Here is a 14,250-nt window from a genome sequence, read left to right on the forward strand (position 1 = left end):
AAAAAAAAAAAAAAAAAAAAAAAAAAAACAAATAAAAAAACTCAGAGAATCATGGCCCCTCAATTAATTTCCAGGCTTGAGCCAGTTTACAGACCCAGAAACCCTTGAATGAAGGCAAGGCTAGGTCCCTCTGAGGAAGGACCCCACTATATTACCGACAATTTATGCAGTGAATCTTTCTCAAATCATTCCCCAAGGAGACCTCCGGCCTTTTACCAGGGTAACTGTGCAATGGGGAAAGAGAAATGATCAGACATTTCGGGGGACTACTGGACACTGGCACTGAGCACACATTGATTCCAGGGACCCAAAACTTCATTGTGGTCCTCCAGTTAAAGTACGGGCTTTTGGAGGTCAGGTAATTATTGGAGTTTTAGCTCAAGTCCGACTTACAGTGGGTCCAGTGGTCGTGTCCCCAGTGCCAGAATGCATAATTGGCATAGGCAAACTTAGCAGCCGGCTGAAACCCCACATTGGCTGACTGGTATAGGGAGGGCTATTATGGTGGGAAAGGCCAAATGGAAGCCATTAGAGCTGCTCTACCTAGAAAAATAGTAAACAAAAATAATATCGCATCCTTGGAGGGATTGTGGAGATTACTGCCATCATCAAGGACTTGAAAGACACAGGGGTGGTGATTCCCACCAAATCCCCATTCAACTCTCCCATTTGGCCTATGCAGAAGACAAATAGATCTTGGAGAATGACAGTGGATTATCATAAGCTTAACCAAGTAGTGGCTCCAAATGCAGCTGCTGTACCAGATGTGGTTTCATTGCTTGAGCAAACTGACGTATCTCCTGGTACCTGATATGCAGCCATTGACTTGGCAAATGCCTTTTTCTCCATTCCTGTTCATAAGGCCCACCAGAAGCAATCTGCCTTCAACTGGCAAGGCCAGCAATATACCTTTACTGTCCTGATATACTCAGGGGTATAATCAGCGCTTTGGCTTTGTGTCATAATCTTATTCAGAGAGATCTTGACGGCGTTTTGCTTCCACAAGATAACATACTGGTCCATTACATTGGTGACATTATGCTCACTGGATCCAGTGAGAAAGAAGTAGCAAACACACTGGACTTATTGGTGAGACATTTGCGTGTCAGAGGATGGGAAATAAATCTGATCAAAATTCAGGCACCTTCTACTTCAGTAAAATTTCTAGGGGTCCAACGATGTGGGGCCTGTGGAGATCCGCCATTTGAGGCAGTGGGCTGGGAAAGGCAGACCCACCCTCAATCTGGGTGGGCACAACCTAATCAGCTGCAGTGCAGCTAGAATATAAGCAGGCAGAAAAGTGTGAAAAAAGAGACTGGCCTAACCTACCAGCCTTACATCTTTCTCTCATGCTAGATGCTTCCTGCCCTTGAACATCAGACTCTAAGTTCTTGGTTTTGGAACTCGAACTAGCTCTTCTTGCTCCTCAGCATGCAAGTGGCCTATTGTGGGAGCTTGTGATCATTTGAGTTAATACTTAAAAAACTCCCCTTTATATATATATTTATTCCATTAGTTCTGTCCCTCTAGAGAACCCAAATACACTGGGGTAGAAATAAATTTAGAATTTGCCAGGATATGGGTAGCCTAAAAAAAAAATGGAGGCCCATATTCTCTTCCCAAATGAAAATCTCTTCACACATCCAATAACTTCCTAGTTTCTAGCTATCATACTACAACAAAAAAGCATATGATATTTTATAATCTGGCAAACTCATTTAGCCTAAAATTGGTTAACTCCATGGGGCATATTTGCATTTTATGTCTTATCTTAAATGCTGAATAAGAGTCACCATTTATTGAAATGCCTACTCTGGGACAGAGCTATACTAAGCACTCTAAAAATATGCTTTAGGTCATCAATCTTCACAGTAATCTTAAAATGTAAGAATTATCAAGCCCATTTTTCAGATGAGGACACTGAAGTTAGGGAAGTGTAAAGTCATTAGAAAAGCAAGTAAGTGATAAAGTCATACTTCCAATTTAAGACTCCCTGAACCCACACCCCAAGCCCTTTCCACTAAAAAGTAGGATGGCATGTGTACTGTCAAGAGTCTGAGCTTTAAAATAAATCAACCTTAGTTACAGTCCTGGCCAGTATTTCCTACTGGCAATATTTCCTCACTGGTAATTCCTACCTTGCTAGAAGTGCTAACTTTTTTTTTTTTTTTTTTTTTTTTTTTTGAGACGAATCCCCCCTCCCGGGGCTCTGTCGCCCAGGATGGAGTGCAGTGGCCGGATCTCAGCTCACTTGCCAAGCTCACGCCTCCCAGGTTTACGCCATTCTCCTGCCTCCAGCCTCCCGGGTAGCTGGGACTACAGGCGCCTGCCACCTCGCCCGGCTAGTTTTTTTTTGTATTTTTTTTAGTAGAGACGGGGTTTCACCGTGTTAGCCAGGATGGTCTCGATCTCCTGACCTCGTGATCTGCCTGTCTTGGCCTCCCAAAGTGCTGGGATTACAGGTTTGAGCCACCGCGCCCGGCCGTGTTAACATGTTTGAAAATGTTAAGTGAAGATTCTGACACGATACATGGGGTTGTACATCACTATTAACGTCACATGTTCCTCTACCATAGGAGTCCCAGCTGAGGAAACACTTAGAGCAGAAGGCTATTCACAGATCTCATTGTTCTAAGGCTGACCTGTAAGCTTTGAAAATTTCATGGTCTAGAGAACGGCAGGTCATCAGGAACAGCTTACCTCCATCCTTTCCCCATGTGGGGAAAAAGGGGGTTCCATCAGAAAAGTCAGGAGCCAATAGCCTAAAAGCCATCAGTAGGGAATTCAGCAGTGGTTCTAAAACTTTAGTGTGCATATTAAAAATCACTTGAGAAGCTTATTAAAATGGAGATTCACAATCAGACTCTCCCAAACATTCTGATACGGTAGTGGAAGAGAATACTTTTCCAGCTTTTATTTTTTTCCGGAGATAGTCTCACACTGTCGCCCGGGCTGGAGCGCAGTGGCACAATCTTGGCTCCCTGCAACCTCTGCCTCCTGGGTTCAAGCAATTCTCCTGCCTCAGCCTCCCGAGTAGCTGGGATTACAGGTGTCCCCCATCACACCCAGGTAATTTTTTGTATTTTAAGTAGAGACAGGGTTTCACCATGTTGGCTAGGCTGGTCTTGAACTCCTGACCTCATGATCCGCCCGCCTTGGCCTCCCACAGTGCTGGGATCACAGATGTGAGCCACCACGCCCAGCCACTTTTCCAGCTTTCTAAAAATACATGTACCAACTAAAACCACTTTGCATTCTTTAGCCACATAACTTGCAAATTATTTGTTGAACAAATTAAAATGAACCCAACTTAATATGAAAATTTCAGATATTTCTCTGAGCAACACTTCCAATGTTCCTTCTCAATAAAAAAAAAGGAATGATCAAACAAAAGCAGTTTTAACTATACATAAAACGCCTCCACCAAATTTGATTTTCCTTAATACAGAATTTACTTTTCTGATTAAAGACTCATTTACTGATAATATATAACTCATTTACTCCTTTACTGAGTAAGTTATTTATTAGTATACATACTAGAAGACATAGAAATGTTGAGAGATCAATGGTTCATAGGAAAATCTTGTTGCAGAAGTTATACATAAGAGGGTCTAATATAATAAGAATTATCAAAGAAAATTTTTTTTTAAAGAATAAAAGCAGCCGGGTGTGGTGCCTCAGGCCTGTAATTACAGCACTTTGGGAGGCTGAGGCAGGCGGATCACAAGGTCAGGAGTTCAAGACCAGCCTGACCAACACAATGAAATCCTGTCTCTACGAAAAATACAAAAAATCAGCTGGGTGTGGTGGTGGGCGCCTGAAATCCCAGCTACTCAGGAGGCTGAGGCAGGATAATCACTTGAACCTAGGAGGCAGAGGTTGCAGTGAGCAGAGAAGGTGCCACTGCACTCCAGCCCGGGCAACAATGTGAGACTCCGTCTCAAAAAAAAAAAAAGAAAGAAAGAATAAAAGCTTACACACAGCCCTGCTTGGTGATGCCAGTGGGCGCTAACATACACGGGTACCAAAGCAGTATTCAGGACAGAAAATGTCTACCATATTTCCCAACACTGCCAATCACTCAAAACATTAAAAGGATGTCCACTTTCCCCTCTGCATGAACCACAACTGTCACTATGGAATACTGCTGATCTGACAGCTCCCATTAACCTGATCTACTGGCACAGTAAGTCAGATCTGGCAATAATGTTCTGGTGACTTACAAATTCTAACAAATTATAAACTCTAAACTTTCACCCAAGGTTAATAGAACTTATTTTTTAATTTTGAAATTTTAAGATGATATAATTCTTTCAAGGCTTATCTGTGAAGTCATATGTAGGCAGTTATAGTTTTTAAATTATTGCATAGTACTTCCTTGTATTCTTCTAAAACAAAGATGCCCACTCAAGTTTGTTTGTTTTTACCCTATGACTTACATCATGACCGTGCTAGGGAATAAAAGGCCAAAGATAGTAAAATTCCTTGAAAATTGACTTTAGTAAAAAGAATATCTATTGAGTGCTTACTATGATATTGACATTTATATGGAGTATCTCATTTAATGCCTCCCCTTCTTCCCTCTCCCCTCCCCTAAAAAAACAGATAAGAGAAACTCAGAAACACTAACTTGCCCAACATCTCATAACTAACAAATGGTAAAGCTGGGATTTGAACCCAAGCAATCTGACCCCAGTATCCATTTAGTCTTAACCATGACACCATGCTATACTGATTTAAAAGGAATTGTAATTATGGGAAACTTGGTTTACATTATCATTACCCACTCTGTTCATGAAATTTCTTCAACTTTACAAACTTTTTATAGAGTCAAATATCCCCAAAGTAATGACATAAATCTGTCCCTCTGGTTTTTACATTAAATGAAATGCTTCCAAGGTGTTCTAATAATTAAAACATAACTTCACTTCCAAAATGACTCTTCATCTCATATTAGTATGTAACATATTTTTGTCCCAAATACTCACAGTCATTTTCCACTAACCATAGTTGGTACCAAATTAGATCCCACACTACCCTAAGCTCCACGTAGAACAAAAACTAATGCATGTATAATATAAAAGGAGAATTTTTTTGAAATTCAAACATTGTATCTTCCAGTATTACTCCTGATGCCAACAAGGTAACCGCTCTTCTATATATCCTGGTTCCATATAGGCTCAAGCTCTGGATACCAAGTTCAATGTAGCTTAAAATAAGAAATAAGTTAGTCATTCCCCCCACCGCCACCTCAGTCCATCACTCTATTTAAATAAATGGGCCAAAAGAGGCTGGATCAATTCTTAGAATTGCTTTGGGCACTTGAGGTTTGTTCCTATCTTAAAGACCAGTCAAATTGTCTCATGAGAAGTGAGAAAAATTCAGGATCTGTGGTTTCCCTAAGGAGGCTGCAGATTCAACTTGACTCCAAGAGATGAAAAATTCCCTTAAGCTTACATTAGTCTTTGTTCATTTCCTGTGGTAGGCATAAGACATGGGACTTTTCAAAACTAACTTCTTCACAACACAATAAAAAGACAAGTATATTTTATATTAAAGGATTCTCGTAAGTATGTCCTTGTAACTAAGATAAAACAAGATTTTGAAGAAATTATTTTGGATTAAATGGGCTGGAAACTTTAAGCACTGTTCATAACTTTGTTTTGTATTCTAAATTCTCAGTTCCAGACTTATTATTCTGCATCTCATTAACTACTCCTTATACTATGACATTTGTTTCAGAGTTCTTTTTTTTAAATCTATTCCCTTTTTATAATATCACCTGTCACCTTTTATCCAATACACACTGTAATCCATCTTGTTCAAACTACAAAAAGAAAAACTCAAACCAAACCAAAATTGTTTGTACTACAAGAAAACCAATGAAAAGTAGTCACTATCCGAAGTCATTATGGAATTCTGAGATTGCTTTACTTCTTAAAACCAGAGACAAAACGGTAAGTTAGCTCTTCAAATGACTCAATAATTTAGATATATCTTTTCTGCTTTTGGCTTATCACTTTCCATCACTTACTTTACTACTACACTTTCTTTATTGATCTCACTGCCTATTAGCTCCCTCATACAAAAAATAAAGGAAATCTAAACTGGATTTCAAAATGGCTGAATAATTAACAGGAACGTAGTGAGAACGACAGCTCTAAGGGTCAGGTGCGGTACCAATAACCAAACTAGAATTGTGGCTATGAAGGACTGAGAAAGAAAAGAACAGAGAAATGGTAGTACGTAGAGAAATAACAAAAGTTAAGTTTAGTAAATTTCCAAGGTTTCTAATCTAGGCATTAGGAAGTGATACAGACAGGAGGCAGGGAAGTACTGGGTAAAACAGGGATGTTCCCCAGCAAAGGCCTCACCCTCAAGCCTGGAAACCACGGCCCTAAATGAGAACAGTTATCCCTGTTTTCCTGCCCAAATGTTGCTTTTTCCAAAACCACCCTGGCCCACCACACACCCATCATGTACCCATAAAACCCCCAAACTCCACTGACACAAGAGCAGAGAGGCGCAGCAGAAGAGGACAGAAGAGAAGAAGCATCTGAAGGTCGAGAGGAGTTCGGCTGGGGATGGTCGGAGTTTGGCTGGGGGCAGCTGAACTCCAGGGGAAGATTATCTACCCACCCTATTCCCTTTTCAACTCCCCATTCCACCCAGGGCCACTTCCATCACTCAATAAAATCTCCGCATCCTTCAAGTCCATGTGACTTGATTCTTCCTGGATGCCGAACAAGAACCCGGGTACAAACAGGGCAGTGTATAAAATGCTGTCACCCTGACTTTCCATTGGGCTGGTTAACACTTAGCCATCTGCATATTGCAACTGCAAAGAGAGTATTAATTGTAACATAACCCTAGACCCTGTCATGGGGCCAGAGGAGCCCAAAAGTGCTCACCCCAGCCCCGACTCTCACTCGCCTGCATGTTCCTCCTCCCGCAAGGGGTTTGAGCAAGGTGGTGGCCAAGTAAGCGAGCCACACCCCTGTCTCAAGTCCTGCCAAGGGGTCAAGGGAACTCTCCCATCTCAAAAGATATAAAAGGGGAATGAGGGGGATAGGGAAAAGGTTGATCAGGGAAAAAAAAGCAGGATACTATATGTCCCCCAAACCTACCTCAGTATCTTGCACGCCTAAATAAGGTATGATAAAGGTAAAGGAATGAGTGAATGATATCAATTCTAATTTTGCTAACTTTTATGACATTAAATAATTTGAATTCACTGACTAAAGTGAAGCTGAGAAAAATAGATCTTACCACTAATTCCACAGGTATTTGAGATTTTGAGAAAGTCTCCTTGTTCTAAACAGCATTTCAAACCTAAACATATCTCCAAATGAATATGCTCTTAAAAGATGCCAAATTGTGATCTCTATGATTCACACAACATCTCATGTTAACAACGGAGGTGATAGGTGTAAATAAACCAAATGAATTGTCAGGTTTGCATTTTGATTACTTGTTTAGTAGGTTTCCAACAAACTAGTAAAATATATACAGGAAGGTCACAAGTGTTTATTAATGCTAGTGTTTCAGTCTGTCTACTAGCTCAATAAATCAGCGGTGAACTAATTCACATTGTTAATGTCATGTTTTGCTACTAAGGATCATTTTAAAGGTATTCTTCAAAACACCTTTAAAGTATTTAAAGATTCCATGCACGATGATTACTATGGTCTCATTGCAATAAAATGCTTAAAATAATAATATTCAAAATTCCATAAGAAAATGTTTGATGAGGTTAAACTATTATAAAGCAGTAAAATGAAAAGAGAGGGAAATCATAAAAATGATGTAATATGACAAGACTTTTGGTTTTATAACCAAAAGTGGTCATAACTTTTTTTCTTTAAGTTTAATATTTTCTGTTTTGGATTCTGGAAATTCAGTAAAAGCTCTAAGTCAACTGGTTATTACTCTCCAAGAGCAGAAGCCAAAATAAGGCACCTAGCCCTTAGGACATTTGAAAGACCAGGAAAAAAAAAAAAAAAAAAAAAAAACTGCCCAAAGTCAATCTTTTTTAAAAAATCATCCCTGAAATCTTTTGTGTTTGCCTTTACAGTTAATTATGTTATCCAAGTTAACAGAATAAGGACATGATAGTAAATTCATGGTTAACTACCATGCTCCTACAAGGATGAATTTCAAGAAGACTGGTAATCCTACTTAGAAGAATGTCCTTCCCAAGTCCTCCCTACAGGACCACCCATAGTGAATAAATTCTGGGCCATCTCCTAAACACATGTTGGAAGGAAAAATGCCTTGCAGATTGGTTACCTATTCTAAAACAGAAGCTGCTTTTAAACATGGTAGCCTATATAATCATTGAAATAACAACTGCCTTTCATTGAAACATTCAGAAATGCCCTCATCTAAAGACTACCAATATGGGCCAGGTGCGGTGGCTCATGCCTGTGATCCCAGCACTTTGGGAGGCCCAGGCAGGTGGATCACCTGAGGTCGGGAGTTCACAATCAGCCTGACCAATATGAAGAAATCCCGTCTCTACTAAAAAATACAAAATTAGTTGGGTGTGATGGCACATGCCTGTAATCCCAGCTACTTGGGAGGCTGAGGCAGGAGAATCACTTGAACCCAGGAGGCAGAGGTTGTGGTGAGCCAAGATCGCAACACTGCACTCCAGCCTGGGCAACAAGGGTGAAACTCCATCTCAAAATCAAATAAAGAAACAAAAGACTACCAATATGTAAAACGAACTTTTAAACTTATAACTGCCCTTGTGAGCAATGCCTAATGAGATAAATTCCTTAGCCCATGATACTTGGGGTTGGGGTGAGGGTGGAGGAGGATATCCTAGATTCCGCTTTGTGTTTTAGAAACTTGTCATTTCATTTAATTCCCATACAACTCTCTGGGGGAAAAACCCCACATTTTTATTAACATTATTCTCATGTAGGCATTGTTGAGTAAACTAACTTATTTAATATCACACAGTTAATAAGTGGTATTTAAACTTAGGCCTGTGACATTCCACAGCCCATAACCTTTATACAACATGACAATGCCTTTAAGTATACCTATCAGTAATGTGTATCAAAACCCACGTAGTGAATTACAGTGATTCCCTTATCTGTCTCAATGGAATACCTTGGAAATCTGAAGTTCATGTCTCCTATACCCATGCGCTCATAACATTGATATCTGTGATTCATGGAGCTCAGACATTGATTTCCTCTCACTTATCTTCAGTCTGAAATACACGATCCCTGATGCTCAGTACTGAATGAAAGCTTTCTCTGAAAATGTAGACAGCTATGCTCTGTGCTTCAGTCAACGTGATGAGCATTAAGATTAAACATTCTAAATGACAATTCCTAGACTTTGTTCAAAATGTTACTCTCGATTATGCCGTACATATGAGAGAATGAGATTTTTTTAATGGCATTCCTCACTAATATCCTTAAAGCCAGTGTGCAAGTTGCCCAGACGGAACCAAAATACATCCTGAGCCTCACTAGTATAAATGTGGAATGAACACAGACAAATGTCTAAGTAAGTCTTCAAGTACCAAATTAGCATACTAAGATTAAATAATAGCAAACTTTCCTAGAAAATTCTGATCTATGGACTATCTCCATCCTCTCCCCAAAGAAAAGAGGTGTAAACAGGAAGAGTTCCAAAGAGATTGAGTTTTTTGGTGGTTTTTTTTTTTTTGAGACAGAGTCTTGCTCTGAAATCCAGGCTGGAGTGCGGTGGTATGATCACAGCTCACTGCAGCCTCAACCTCCTTGGCTCAACCAGTTCTCTCATGATGAGACAGGAGTTCGGCAGGACTGGTTTTACAAGGTACAAATCACAAAGACCCCACTGGTAAAATGTGATGTGTAAAGCAGCCAGAAGTACGCACAAAAACCAAGATGGCAATGAAAGCAACCTCTGGTCAATCCTTAAGGTTCATATATATTAGCATGGTAAAAGACACTCTCACCAGTGCCACGACAGTTTACAAATGTCATGGCAACATCTGAAATCTACCCTGTATGACTAAAAGGGGCGGGGACCCTCAGTTCCGGAATTTCCCACCCCTTTCCCGGAAAACTCATGAACGGCCCACTGCTTATTTAGCATATGATCCAGAAACAACCATAAAAATAGCCAACCAGCAGCCCCAGGGCTGCTCTGTCTATGGAGTAGCCATTCTTTTATTCCTTTACTTTCTTTTTTTTGGCAGGGGGAACCAAGTCTCGCTTTGTTGCCCAGGCTGGAGTGCAGTGGTGCAATCTCAGCTCACTACAACCTCTGCCTCCCAGGTTCAAGTGATTCTCCTGCCTCAACCTCCCGAGTAGCTGGGATTACAAGCACACACCACGCCCAGTTAATTTTTGTATTTTTAGTAGAGACAGGGTTTTACCAGGTTGGCCAGGCTGGTCTCGAACGCCTGACCTCAAGCAATCCACCCGTCTCAGCCTCCCAAACTGCTGGGATTACAGGCGTGAGCCACCACACCCAGCCTTATTCCTTTACTTTTCTTAATAAACTTACTTCTACTTTACTGTCAGCTTATTCTTGAATTCCTTCCTTCATGAAGCCAAGAATCCAAATGACCTCCTGGACTGAACCCTAATTTTGGGGTTCAACCTGTGAAAACCTCAGCCTCCTGAAGAACACGACCACACCTAGCTAATTTTTTTTTTTCTGGTAGCGATAGGGTTTCACCATGTTGCCCAGGCTGGTCTCAAACTCCTGGGTTCAAGTGATCTACCTGCCTTGGTCTTACAAAGTTCTGGATTACAGGCAGGAGCCACTGTGCCCTTAAGTACTTCTTAAAGGCAATCCCAGAATTTCCTTATGAAGAACTCATCACTCTTAACAGAAGGCTAGACGTCCTTCACATTGAAAATAGAGCTGTAAGATTCAGGTTAAACCACTCCTTCTAGGTCTTACAACAAAAGAATAATGTTTATCAGAAAACAGCTCAGAGGGTAATAAGACTCTACCATATATATTATATATAAATTGAAATAGATTGGTCAATCATTTTAATTCTCAAATATGAGACCTTTTTGAAAGCCTAACTTCAAAAACTATTGTACATATTTTCTTTTGACTATGATTACACTCTATTTTGACCCTTAGTAGCTTAGTCTATTTTCAGCTGTACGTAATTTAAGATTTGGTGCCTAGAAACAATGTAACTTTACATATAACTTTACTCACCATCAATTTGCTAAGCACCGTGTGTGTGTGTGTGTGTGTGTGTGTGTGTGTGTGTGTGTGTGTGTGTGTGTTTTAAATTGTGAGACAATCTAGCTGTGTTGCCCAGTGCTCACTGCAACCTCCACCTCCTGGGTGCAAGCAATTCTCGTGCCTCAGCCTCCTGAGTTCCTGGGACTACAGGTGCATACCACCACACCCAGCTAATTTTCGGTATTTTTAGTAGAGACGGGGTTTCACCATGTTGGCCAGGCTGGTCTCCAACTTCTGACCTCAAGCAATCCACCTGCCTCAGCCTCCCAAAGTGCTGGGATTACACGTGTGAGCCACTGCACCCAGCCAGAACCATGATATTTTGAATTCAACTTAGTCTCAGGCTTCCATATCCCCAAAATATTCATCTTTACACTGGTACAGTTCTCTTCTGGAATATGTTCTTAAACAAAAAACAACTCTCCTTGGAGCAAAATCTCCTCTTCACAAAGCAGCCAGGCTGCATTTCCTAACAGACAAGCCTTCTCCAACTAATACAATTACCAATATCAGGTTGTCTTTGCATGAATGAGTGACTCATCAACATAGTTTTTTTAAAGGAGTCAAGCTCCTATGCCACAATAAATATTAGTCACATAGTATTAACTACTTTTACTAAACCACACAATTAAAACAAACACAAGCAAATTTAGAATACCCTAGAGACCATGTACATCAGAAAACCCTAGAATTTTTCAGGACCTCAAATCTTAGCTGAACTCAGTCATAAGTAATGTGTTGAACTACATGTACTAAAAATGTCTAGTTCAACCTGGCATTTTTAGCAACTAGAATGCTGCTCAGCAGCACCTGTGATTTTCAGAACTTAAAGTGCAAATTTAATCATCCCATAAACATTAAATTATGTTTTGAAGAGTTTGGGCAATAGGAACAAATATTTAAAAAGAGGAAAAGGATAGTCTTTTTTAGTAACCAGAAAATTTGATCATGTAGGAAACCAAAGTTCACCTAAGCTTCATTTTATCAGCTTCTATGATTAAAGATCAGGAAAGTATACTTCATTTTTAAGAAGCATACCAGTAAATATTAACACATATATATTAACATGCTCAATTGTGACTGACAAATATTATGAGACTTCTAAGTTTAAGGGGGAAATAAAGACTTTGTTAATATTCAATAATGCAATACAGAAATTATATTTATGCTATGTGTAATAACAAATGTTTTCACAATATTGAATACTTTTTCATACAAAGATGAAGATGCATTCACCAAATTACTGACTTCTGTATTATACTCTGAAAAAAATCAATAAATCATTTAAGCCTGCTCTCTAGTTCTAGACACATTTATCTTGCAAGTTGGCCTTGTCTAAGTTGTGATAGACTGGAAACAAATAAAGTAGGTCTCTCATTTCATGACTACCCTACTGCCTACACCTCCCCTCTCCTGATAAAGTCAATCAGAAGCTCCTTAGAAGAGTCTAATTTTTACCAAAAATATTTTCACCACAAGTATTTTAGGGCTGCATACAGTGGCTCATGCCTATGATCTCAGGCACTTTGGTAAGCCAAGGAGGTATCACTTGAGCCCAGGGAGTTCAAGGCCAGCCTGGACAACAAAGAGTGACACCATCTCAACCAAAAAATTAAACAATTAGCCATCCATCGTGGCACACGCCTGTGGTTCCAGCTATTCAGGAGGCTGCTGGGAGGACTGGGAGGATTGCTTGAACCCAGGAATACGAGGCTGCAGTGAGCAGTGATTGCACTGCACTCCAGTCTGGGAAACAGAGTGAAGCCCTGTCCAAAAAAAGAAAGTATTTTTATTTTCTCTTACTCAAACCTTTGGCTATCTGTAATATATATAAAACAAGAATAGTGTAATTAATAATGCAAAAGAAAATTAATAATGATACTGGTGACTTTTATAACAATTTTAGACTATACAAATAAAATTAGCAGCATAAGAAATGCTTAATTCAATATAATTAAATATGAGAGCATGTCCTTCAGGAGAGAAAACTTAAATATAGCACTTTATAATAATAAACCTTTACAAGGTTCAGTTGACAGGTTTTTAAAATTGTTTTGTTAGGATCAAAATATACACTTTGACAAAGAAGTCACTTCTATACTGAAAAAATAAAACAACAAAAAATAACCAAAAGCTAGTAAATAATATCAAAACTCCCAAAAAATGATCCTGATAAAACAGAAAATCCCAGCTCAAGATAGGCCCTGCAACATAATAAGAGGAAAAAAACTGATAAGAAATGGCTTAATCAAATTCCTTTACAATAATTAGTTCAATTTTACCAAAGAGAATAATTAGCCATGGTTTAAACTAACCAGATATAGTTATCTGCTGTAACTATTAGATTAAAATCAGCTATTTTCCAGAATATCTCCTTTGAAACTAATATACGGATAACATCTCACAGAAGAAAAATGATCTAAAAAGTCAGATGACTATTTACCAAAAATAATTGTTAAACCTTCATTATGTACAAGAAATTTAAAGGTAGTATTAGATGAACATAATACCATCCATCAATATAAATTGCAGTTTAAAATACTTTCTCAATATCTAGTGTGCACTGCAAAAAAAATTTAACAAAAATGTCCTTATATAGTAGTGAATAAAATTGGAATAAAATCCTTTTTAAAGCTTTATATAATGACCTGTGGTGGCTTGCAGTCTCCCTCCAGCTTTTACTTCCAACTCAACATAAATTTGAATCCAAATTAGCAATCTTTCTGTCCTCATTCTAGTAACTTAGTACACCTGAACCTAACTATAAAATGTTTTTTATTTTTGTAGTTGAAACCTGCAGTTATCAGAGATTATGAAGGAAACAAACCAAGGTTGAGCTTAAAGAAAAAAAAAAAGCTTCAGTACATTTGCAAATTCATAATAGGCTCTTTTAGTCCCCTATTCAGCATCATTCCTGCTGACTTCTGAAGAGATGCAATTCCCTGGCCCCCTAGTACCCCAAAAAAACACACAAACACACACCATAGGCTACAGTATCCAGAATAGAACCTACAGTAATCAAAATAAAAT

The 14,250-nt window shown here is 39.1% G+C and overlaps 1 protein-coding gene across 8 annotated transcripts in view; it reads right to left on the minus strand.

Annotated features, from left to right (window-relative positions):
- Nucleotides 1–14,250, minus strand: part of TBC1D5 (TBC1 domain family member 5) — a 607,988-nt gene that overhangs the window by 460,494 nt on the left and 133,244 nt on the right. The gene's annotated exons all lie outside the window — the stretch shown is intronic.

This window comes from Rhinopithecus bieti, unplaced genomic scaffold (genome assembly GCF_001698545.2).
Source record: "Rhinopithecus bieti isolate Rb0 unplaced genomic scaffold, ASM169854v2 scaffold_8220, whole genome shotgun sequence".
Taxonomy (NCBI): Eukaryota; Metazoa; Chordata; class Mammalia; order Primates; family Cercopithecidae; genus Rhinopithecus; species Rhinopithecus bieti.